This window comes from Zingiber officinale, unplaced genomic scaffold (genome assembly GCF_018446385.1).
Source record: "Zingiber officinale cultivar Zhangliang unplaced genomic scaffold, Zo_v1.1 ctg230, whole genome shotgun sequence".
Lineage (NCBI taxonomy): Eukaryota > Viridiplantae > Streptophyta > Magnoliopsida > Zingiberales > Zingiberaceae > Zingiber > Zingiber officinale.
Genome location: NW_024589905.1, coordinates 49,763 through 60,725, shown reverse-complemented (window position 1 = coordinate 60,725; position 10,963 = coordinate 49,763). Strand labels below are relative to the sequence as shown.

General features: G+C 37.0%; 1 pseudogene; it reads left to right on the top strand.

The window, feature by feature from the left end:
* Positions 1-459: 459 nt before the first annotated feature.
* Positions 460-9,750, top strand: LOC122037038 (annotated as a pseudogene).
* Positions 9,751-10,963: the final 1,213 nt, after the last annotated feature.

Below are 10,963 nucleotides of genomic sequence, written 5' to 3'. Positions count from 1 at the left end.
GAACCGAATTTTTAATAAAATTAAACAAATCGAATAAATCAATTTTTTTAAAAAATTTTGATTTGGTTTAATAAAAATTTGATTTGGTCTAAAATTTATAGTCTAAAAAATCAATTTGGTTTAAAAATTTGATCTATTCAGTTTAATCGAATAAAAAATTTCAAATCGAACTCGAATCAAATTAATCAATTTTTTAGAAATAAAAAATTAAATTTCTGAATAAATTGAATTAAAATTTTAAATTCGATATTCGATTTAACCGAACTTCTGCTTATCCCAATCACGATACAGAGGATCTTGACAGCGGAATGTGGGTTGAGGACAGCGGATTCACATTTTGGTTTAATGAATTTGATTAATATTTTTATTAATCAATTAAATTTCTCAATTAATTAATGAATATATTTATTCATTGATTAATTCTTTTGCACCTAAATTCTAAAAATTAATTTCATCAGGGTGGGCACGGGCATGACGCAGCATGACCTGATTGATATCGGACCTCACCGAGCAAGGCTCAGCTCTGGCGGGATCAGGCCGGGTCGCCGGCGGCCGATCCATCTGGCCACTCTAAAATCAAGTGGGCAAGCGAGAGCGCCATCAGATCAGGCAGTAGAGTGGGACGAGCATATTCCGTGCCTCCGCCGGCAGCTCCAAATGCGAGCTACATGCCAATGCCTAACTTGCTCAAGTACCAATTCACTCGTCCAGATCTTGTTATCATCTTCTTTTGGAGCGATTGCACGCCGAATCATCCTCCTCGCTTTCCCTTCGCACTTCCGAGACCTCATGTGCCGGTGAGCTCTTCCATCCCTTTTGCACTCCTCCAGTTTAGTTACACTCTGGGTTGGGATCCTATATCGCTTCTTCCCTCCACCATTGCCTGTTCCAACTCGGAATCCGCTTTCTTACAATCGCATTTATGAGGTTAAAGTTTCCATTTTTCGGTTATTCGCTCCTTCTTTATTTGCAATTTTCTTGTCCGTTCTTTTCTTTTGAAAATGTTGCCAAAAAAAAGTAGATTTGTGTTTTCACCTGATTTGCAACTACAATATAATCAGGGGATGTATCATGCAATTTTTGGTTCTGGGATGAGATTCTTGTGTCCTACAAGAGAGAACTCGAATTCTACAACAAACAAGTCAGCATGAATATCATTGGATCCTTCTCCCCTGTGAAATTAAGTGCAAGATATTGGTTGGATTCGAATTCTGGACAAAGGAGCACATTTCATAATGATTCCGGAAGCAACCACTTGCAAACACTAGGAAGTAGCGTGTTCATGGGTAGCCAGGTGAAGGCTACATTCTTATCACACGCAACCCTGAAGCCAAGCATAGAACCAAAGTTCTCCAGGTTTATCTCCTACTTTTCCTTCATTGTTTCGGTTCTTTTGAATTCTTTCACTAAGAATAGCAGGTTATTGGTTCTTCTCACAGGTTGTCTGTGAAGATTTTCCAAGACCTGACCTTTAGAACACTATAAATTATTTAGAAGCTGCACAGTTATCTTCATCCTTCAAGAGTGGTCCTTGCCAGAATATTCCTCTGAAAATTGTAATAGCTGGTTCAGGTACTCATTTTGTTATTTTCAGATGCATGAATGGAAAATATGTCAGCAGCAGCGAACTATTGATATTTCTACTCTAAATAGCCAAATAATTTCCACACATTACCCACTTTATTGTTTTGTTATAAAATATTTCGACTGTCATCTCAGTTATTAATATATTAGCCTTCTGGTAGGTTTGGCTGGCTTATCTACAGCAAAATACCTACCAGATGCAGGTCATAAACATCTACTCTTGGACGCAAGAGATGTGCTAGGTGGAAAGGTTTGTCCCTATCTTAAATGGCTAAGGATTTCAATGTATGTGTTATTTTTTTTTGTGAAGTTTCGGTATTCACAAATGAATTAGGACAGTAATTTTTGGTGCCATATCTGTAACCAGCTATGTTATACTAAACTGCTTTGATGAAAAATGAGCTTGGATTTTCTTTGTCCAATGCCACCTAGAGATAACATAGTTGAATAATTCTCAGGTGAATAGGTAAGAGGAACAGAGTTTGAATCTCATTAGGGACAAATATTCTAGAGGTCAGTTTTTTTTTGATAATCTAGGTGTCTAAGCCTTTGGTCCAACTAGTCCTAGATTTTTCATCTTATTCGAGAAAAATGCCCTGCAGTATGCTGTATCTGAGATTCGAACCGTGGGTGTTTGGAAAACTACTTGAGCGCCTTGTCGTTGCACCATGGCTCGGGGGGCATGGAGGTTGACTTTTGAGAATGCATAAATTGTGTTCTAGATTTACCCTATAGGTGAACTAGAGTGGAAAACAATATACCTCTAGGAAAACAATATACCTCTAGGATTAGTTGGGCGAAATCCAGAAGAATATATATACATAAAAGGTAGCCTGGTGCACGAAGCTTCAAGAAGGATTTATTTTATGTAGCCTTACCTACTTTACAAGAGACTATTTCCTAGATTCGAATTTGTGACCTCTAGTCACACGACAACAACTTTACCATTGTGCAAATGCTCCCCTTCATCTAGATTACCATTGCACCATAGATTGCCTCTCCTTGTCTAGTAAATTCTTTGTTAAATTTGCCTACAACATCCTGACTAATTGACATTGTGTGTATGCAGTGTTCTAAATGGCGGCCGAAGAGGGAGGCAGGCATCAATCGCACCGCTTTTGCCTGAGGCAATGCTTTAGGTGCTAATTCACCTCCTTCTGTCACCTCCGCGCCTAGAACCACTACCGCCGCTGTCGCCGCCGCCGCCGCCGCCGCCGCCGCCGCCTCCACCTCCACCTCCATTTCGCCAATGGACGCGAGCTCGTAAGTGTTGCTCGAGCCTGATGAACAGGACGCGTCGCCCGAGCCCGTCACCGAACCTGGATGCTTTGCTTGAGACATTTCTTGAAGAATTATGAGTTTAAATTAATACAATCAACTTTTTGATGAATTATTAACCTGCTGAAACTTGAAAGAGTATTGTGTACTCTTTATAGAACTGAATACACTTTGATGGATGCATGACCCATTTGATTGGTTGGCATGATGCCTTCAAGATAATTGCAGAATAACAAATCATCAGGCACATATAGGTATCTTTGTTGTTATAGGATCTCCAATTAAAATGTGTTGTTTTCCACGGGGGGTTTTTTTTTTGTGCAGTAAGTCGGTCTAAAAATGATCTCGATCAAGCTGAGTATGACAAGTTGGTCTTCACTTTCTTCCATGGTAGTCATGCTTGTTGGAAGGTGGTGGGCTCTCAAATAGCTTTCTAGGAAGAGAAGAGAAGTTGTTGTATAAAGACTTGTATTATAAAAAAATGACTTGTCTTGCAATTTTACATTACATGACTATTTATACTACTCAATAGAAACTCCTAGGCCATACTTCATTAATTAGATACATGAATTTATTCTATCTAGATACATGAATTACTAGATTCATATTTCACTTGATTCATGTACATCAAACATTTATTATGGTTCATGTATTCAAGTTTAATTCAACTTCTATCAATGCTTACATAACGTACTACTGTGGCTACTTTCGGTTGTGCCAGACGATGCCAATGATGAAGTGTTCATTGCTATGTCAAAAGCACTCAACTTTATTAACCCTGCTGAGCTCTCCATGCAATGTATTTTAATTGCCTTGAACCGTTTTCTTCAGGTATGCCATTCTCGTTTTTGGTTGAGCTCAGTGTCTTTTGTTGTCTCTCAATATAGCAAGGCTATTACAAAGATTTGTCAGTTTATTTACATAAATTTCCTATACTATTTGGCAGTAGCATCCTTTCATGTCAAATCTTTATTTTGTCCTGCAGTTTTTTTACAACAATAGTTAGATGTATAATTAGATGCCTGTGTCAACAGACAAAAATACAGTCTAATAAATCCCAAGCAATGTTTATGCCATAAGAAATTGTGATGAAGAACTTGTGTGTTTTGGATAACCAGGAAAAGCATGGCTCGAAGATGGCCTTCTTAGATGGTAACCCTCCAGAACGATTATGCATGCCAATTGTTGAACATGGTGGCAAAAGGCGAATACGCTCGCTTCCAGTGCCCCCGCCAACCCGTCCTAGGGCCAACACGGAGGAGGTAAATCACGGGCGGCTACTAGCCTTTGGAATAGTGACTAGCACATAAGGGAGACATTTACCTCGGCTTTGCCGAGATTTGAACCTCAGAACTCACGGTGGCAACACCTCATGTGCTAGTCACTAGACCGTCCCGAGGGGACATGCCAATTGTTGAACATGTTCGGTCATTGGGTGGTGAAGTGCAGCTTAATTCACGAATTCAGAAAATTGAGTTAAATCCTGATGGAACCGTGAAGCATTTTTTTACTAACTAGTGGAGAAATAATTAGTGGAGATGCTTATGTAATTGCCACACTTGGTATAATTTAGCTTGCTCTTTTCTCTTGACTAGTGAAATACCTTACAGTTTTCCCATTATTGATTTGCTTGCATATATCAGACCATTAACTAATACTTGTTTATTTAGTTGATATTATGAAGCTTCTTTTGCCTAAAGAGTGGACGGAGATATCCTGCGTCAAGAAGCTAGAAAAGTTGGTGGGAGTCCCAGTCATCAATGTCCGCATATGGTTAGTCATCAGTTGTGGGAGCTCAATGTTTAATGTTGATTGTTTTCTTATATATTCTTCTACATTCATGTGAAATAGATCCACTATTATTTGACATTTTTACAATATTAAATATTTAATTTTAAATGTTTGCATATTTTGTTACATATTTTTAGAGCATTTTTTTAAAACTTTCTAATGATCTCTTTAATGTTTCACGTTTGACAGAAAACTGAAGAACACCCTATGACCATCTTTTGTTCAGCAGGTGCTGCTCATAAAAATTGCTTGTTCAAAAGTTCACAAATTATGTTTTTTTTCAATGTTATTTGTATTTGTTTTCATGTGTGCAAATGTCCCGGAAGTTAAAGATTATAATGTGTCTTGCATTTTGTTTTTTTACTTTTGGGGATGTTATGTGATATCACACACTCACACCTGCTTCTTCAAGTACAATAACTAAGCTTCATTTTTGGGTGTCATTTATACGGTTGTAATAAATCATCTAGGAAAGCCTAAATATATCCACATGTAAGGCTTCACATTCCTATCTTCATTTGCGTGTTTTTTGCCTGATTGTGTTATTCATCTAAAAGGAAAGCAGCCAACGAGCCTAGCTTAAATCCATTTATGTAGTAAGTAGACAAATTAATAGATATTGATAATCAAGGTATTCCTTCCTTCCCTTTTGATCTTTTAACTGAGTTAAATCATTATATTGTTCAAAATTTTGATTATTATTAATAAACTTTCAATCTTTGTTGTGTTGTATGGTCGGTTGCCGGTGGGTGGGAATGATGGCTTGTAGATTTATAGCTATCAACAATCTTGAAGTGTATAGTCACTTTTCTTAATTTGTTCCCATCAAAGATGTGCTGCGATTGGTGAATTTCTCTAGTAAAGCCACTTTAGAGCTTATAGAAACTAGTCTGCATCTCTTTGTTTGGCTGTCTCTTAGGCTGCATTCAACCAAACTTAATTGTCTTTGGGTCTCAAGGACAATCCAGAAGGCACCAGCTTGAGACACTAGTTCACCCATATTTGTTGGGTAACAAGGTAACACTACTTGGGTTGAAATCAGGTTGTTGGTGTGCATGTGACCTGTTAGTTGGTTTGTTGTCTTGCATGCCAAATTGACAACTATGGTGGAAGGTGTTCCTACATGACAATAAAGTTAATAAGCACTTCCACATGCTTTTTTTTGCCGCACGCACCCATGTGTGCCATGTCAATGCACTTTTTATGTGTGCAACCAAACGTACACCCAACTGTTCATGTTCCTTGCATAAGATCCAGGCCTGTCATATATTTTGCTCCTGTTTTCTCCATGTGCAAAGCATTTGCATAAGGTACCTTTACAAGTTTCATCTTTTCTCAAGACATAGCTTTATGCCATAACTTATGCAAGTATTTATATTTAAATATCTTAAATTCTCAAGCTTTCTCCACATTTTAGTGTGAAACTAAAGTTCCCCTCTAAAATCTAAAATTTCCATTCTTCTTCCTTCATGTTTTGAAAACTCCTCTACAAACACTTTTGAGTAATCAGTTCCTTGTTTCTTGTCTAATATTATCTACAACATTTTCCTTCCAGGAGTCCACTTTTGAGTGTATATGCAGACATGTCCGTCACATGCAAGGTAACAGTGTGATGATAACTAGAATGAGACTGACAGATTTGGCTTGTGTTATATAAACTGTTTTATTCATGCACTACAATACATGACTTGCAACTTTCCTGTTTTTAATGCTCAATTAAAATAGTTGTCTATTTAAACATCTGAATTAATATATGAACTGACTACTGTAAAGAGTTAGGTGGTTCCTGTTATGGAAGCTATCCTTGCAAATATCCTGGTTTTTTTTATCTGTTTTACTTGAGTATTTGGACGTCAATTTGATGATCAGGGTAATTTTTACATAGTAGAAAAGAGGAATAAAATTGTTTAAAAATTGCAAACTGAGAGACCTAGTAATAGTTCTGAATGCTCTTTCAAACTTTGGCAAAAAAACTTCCAGATGAAACTCTGTTTTTCCTTGGCTCAGCACACTTAGATACTGATTTTCTGATAGAAGATAACTTGTATTTCTTTTTTTTTTTGGTATCACAGACTGTAGTTGGGACAAACACAGGGCATGATGTGAATCTTGGATCTGGTCTTTATGAGATTGTGATATATATTTGAATCATGACTTTGGAAAATTTGATGTATGGAGTATTATAGGCTTTAGATAACTACTCCACTCTCTGATTTGCGTATCCTGGCTCTACTTCTCTAAATTCAGTTTAAGCTATATAATTTTGTTTTGTTTACATCGTTAATTTATTATTCATACAAGAATACTGACCCCAATCATTCCATGCTAGAATTAGTCTTTGCTCCTGCAGACGAATGGAACTCACGCACTGGCCAGGAGATCATTGATGCCATCATGCCACAATGAAGGAACTTTCTAAGCTGTTTCCTGATGAAATTGCTGCAGATCTTAGTAAAGCTAAGATCCTGAAGTATCATGTTGTAAAGACACCAAGGTGAGCCTAAAGAGCTAAGGCATATTTTCCTAGTGTTCAATCATGCTTTCTATAGTTTGCCAATTTTGGGTGATTAGAAAATATTAAAAGGGCAGTACAGTGCACGCAGCTCCCTCTAATGTGGGTCTTAGAAAAGAGTCTATTGTACGTAGTCTTACCTTACACTGAAAAAAACTATTTCTGTGACTTAAACATGTGACCACCAAGTTTACACAACAATGAATTTACCATTGCATCAAGGCTCCCCCCTGAGTGATAAAAAAATATTATAGGGCAGCTCAATGCATGAAACTCTTGCCAATACGGTCCCGAGGAAGGATCAACTGTACACAGCCTTACTTTGCTTTGCAAGAGGCTATTTCCGAGACTTGAACTTGTAGCCTCTAGGTTACACGGCAACAAACTTTACTGTTGCGCCAAGGCTCCCTTTCAAAATACTCCGAGTGATCAAAAAATATTATGAACAAAAAATTGAAAGATAATACTAACTCAGAAGATAAGACATGTTAAACTCTCATTACCATGTTGGAAATAAATTTTAGCTTTAAGATGGCTATAAACCTAGCATATGAACTTTCAATTTTTTCATATAGATTCAAGTTATTAGAGGTCACCAAGTTTTTGGCAAGTACATATTATTGAATTTATTATATATGCTACCTTAGTATACAAGTCCTTGCACATAATATTTTGTAATTTCCAACATTTTCTATAGCTGGGATGCCAAAGAAAATATTAATTAATTTAATTATTATTGGTGATATAGTTTGGCATAGAGCTTAGTGAAGTGCTTACTATTCATGTAACCTATCCCACATAGTTTGGAGAAACACAACTTGATGATAGCTTGACGATGATAATCGTAATGTTTATTGAACATAATTGTTGGATAAGTCATTAAAAATAATTTCCATTGCACAACTTTTGTTGTATTTTATTGCAGATCTGTTTACAAGACTATTCCAGATTGTGAGCCGTGTCGCCCTCTGCAAAGATCTCCAATTGAAGGTTTCTACCTGGTTGGTGACTATACCAAACAGAAATATTTGGCTTCGATGGAGGGTGCTGTTTTGTCAGGGAAGCTCAGTGCACAGGCTATTGTGCAGGTATGTTCTTTCCTGTTGTTGAGTAGAATGTAATTCTTACTTGTGACATTTCCTGCAATCCTGCTTGCCTGGGCGACTTGTATGAGTTCTGATGGTGGACAGATGACACAAGTTAACCTGTTTAGTATCTCTAAAATGAGGAGTCCAAAACTTCACTGGAAACTTAGTTTGCTAGGCTAGTAAATCTGTAATGTGACTTTATGGGAAATTTGGAGTTAATTCCCTTACTTTTCAGTATAAAAAATTTGTAGGCAACTGAATGAGAAAAAAGTCTGAGGTAGCAGACCATCCTTGACATTCTAGGCGAATAGAACCAAAATATAACTTTAAGCAGTTAAATGACTATTCTAATTGTTACTGTTAGCTACTAGAAGACCGCAAATAAACTAATCTCTGAGTACTGAAGCAAAATTGTTATTAATTGCAAGGCTGACGGTTTAGTGTTTAGAGGAGTATTCATTTGAGAAGAAAATTTGAAGGATAGCAAGGAATTGGAGAGAAAAACAAAAGGAAGGGGCTGATGATCACTTTTTTCCTTAAAGATTAATTCCTCCGAATTTTAGCAGAAAAGTAAACTTTCATAGTTAAGAATGGAAAAGAGAATAATCTCTCACTTGCCCATCCTTCTAACTATTAGAATCTGTCCTTCGTTCTATGTAAACAAACATTAACAATCTTCACCACCTGCATGATTTTCTTTCTTCTCTTCTATTCGCAAGTCACAAATTCCAGCATGCTGTTTTAATGTTTTAAGGAGATTTTAATAATTTACTTACGTGGTTTGCAGGACTATGATTTGTTGGTATCTCGAGCCCGGCAAAGCCAAACTGCCAAGATGAGTGTCACCATATACAGGATATACTCCATTTTCCTTCCATGCTATATCAAAGCGAAATCTCTGATAGATGCTGGAGCTCTAAGTAGGTGAGTCTGGTTGTTTTTTCTCTGTCTGATGTACATTAAAGGACTATTTATCAAGCTCTGCAAGTTTATATTCTAAATGAATGATCTCTTACATTTAACATGCATTTGCACACTCTAAATATCACTTCTCAAATGTCGGTATGCATAAGTAGTCAGAGATAATGATGTTTAGAGCAACTGAAGAATATAATTGATAATATTTTGTCATGAACGTGAAATGTGATGTTTGGCAAAACTCGAAAGCCCAAACTCATTTAGAACACCATAGTTTGTTGTCTGAGCAAAGAGAGCTGGTGGAAAATACCATCATCGCCTGACTTTTGCACTTCATTCTATATATTATGATCTACTCGGTGCAGGATCAATATGCACAAAGAAACCGGCGGCAATAATGAAGTACCTTCATTGAAACATTGTATGGTATTCATCCTTCCCCAACTTTAGCTCAAAGCTGTGTATGTGAAACTGTATTGCTTATTTGATTTTGCTCAAAGTTTAAGCATTTTATATTGATGCTGTAAAGTTTTAATTCGCATACTAAGAAATGAAGACATTAAAGTTTCGATTTGAAACCCGATACAAAAGAGTGATAGAGATGGCACCAAGATACTGAAGAGGTTATCACCCTTTGAATTGTTGTGGACAAAGTGTTCTAATTTGGAATTTGTGTTGCCACTAGTAATTGAAATCCAACAATCAAGGTACTAGCTAGGGCAGTTGGTAAGGCCCTTGGGATGTGGTTACCAAGATCTTAAATTGGAAACCTACCTTTGCCAAAAGATTTGGGGACGAAAGCTCAATGGTTTTCATATATATCTTTCTTTAAAAAGTAATTGTTATAGAATCCACAACTATTTAGTATTTTTTTTTTTGTGTGTTAGCTTCATGGAAAGGAAGGTGTTTTCCTCATCTCTAATGAGAGTGAAGGGAGATGAGGGGCTCAAGGATGAGGTTGAGAGTGGAGGACTAAGAGTCCATTTAGTTAAATGGAAAATTGGACGATGGGGGATGGGTGAGCTCAACCGGTTGATGAACCAGGGAGTTTCAAGGGTCAACTAGCTTGAGCGATCAAATCAGTTGAAGAGGGCAATGGCGAGTCGAGCTCTTCAATTAGTATACATCGTCGGTAAGTGACTTGTTGGTTGGAGTGAGCTAGTCTAACCAATTCAGGTAGGTTGGTCAGTCTAGTCAATTCATACCATTCTCTATGTCTATTTTGCATATTAATGCTCACGTCCTTGTGTTGCATCTAGTTCCAAGTTATCTTTCGAGTTAGGTATGCTAGATTATTATTGATAATTGTCGACGGAAATCAGTAATTTCAATGTGGGTTAAGGTAGATCGAAGTGCAAGAAACTCTCCAACTGAAAGGAGAATCAGCAGTGGAATTGATTTGGGTATTTAAGAAATTATAATTAAGGGAAGCTACGATAATTGTAAACTAAACTGTCACGGAAATAACAGTTCGGGCATCCACAAAATTAGGGATGTAAACAAACCGAACCGAATCGAACCGAACAATATTAGACTCGAGCTCGGCTCGTTTTAGAATTATCAAGCTCGTGAACAGTTCGAGCTCGGCTCGTTATTAGCTTGATTATCAGAATTAACGAACCTAACTCGTTAAGCGAACTCGGACTCGTTTAGAATTCATTTTTGACTCGTTTTAAAACTCATTTTTTTACTCATTTTAGTGGTCGTTTTTTGACTCGTTTTAAAGTTCGTTTTTTGACTCGATTTAAAGTTCATTTTAAGGCTCGTTTTTTTTTATTCGCGAGCCTATAAA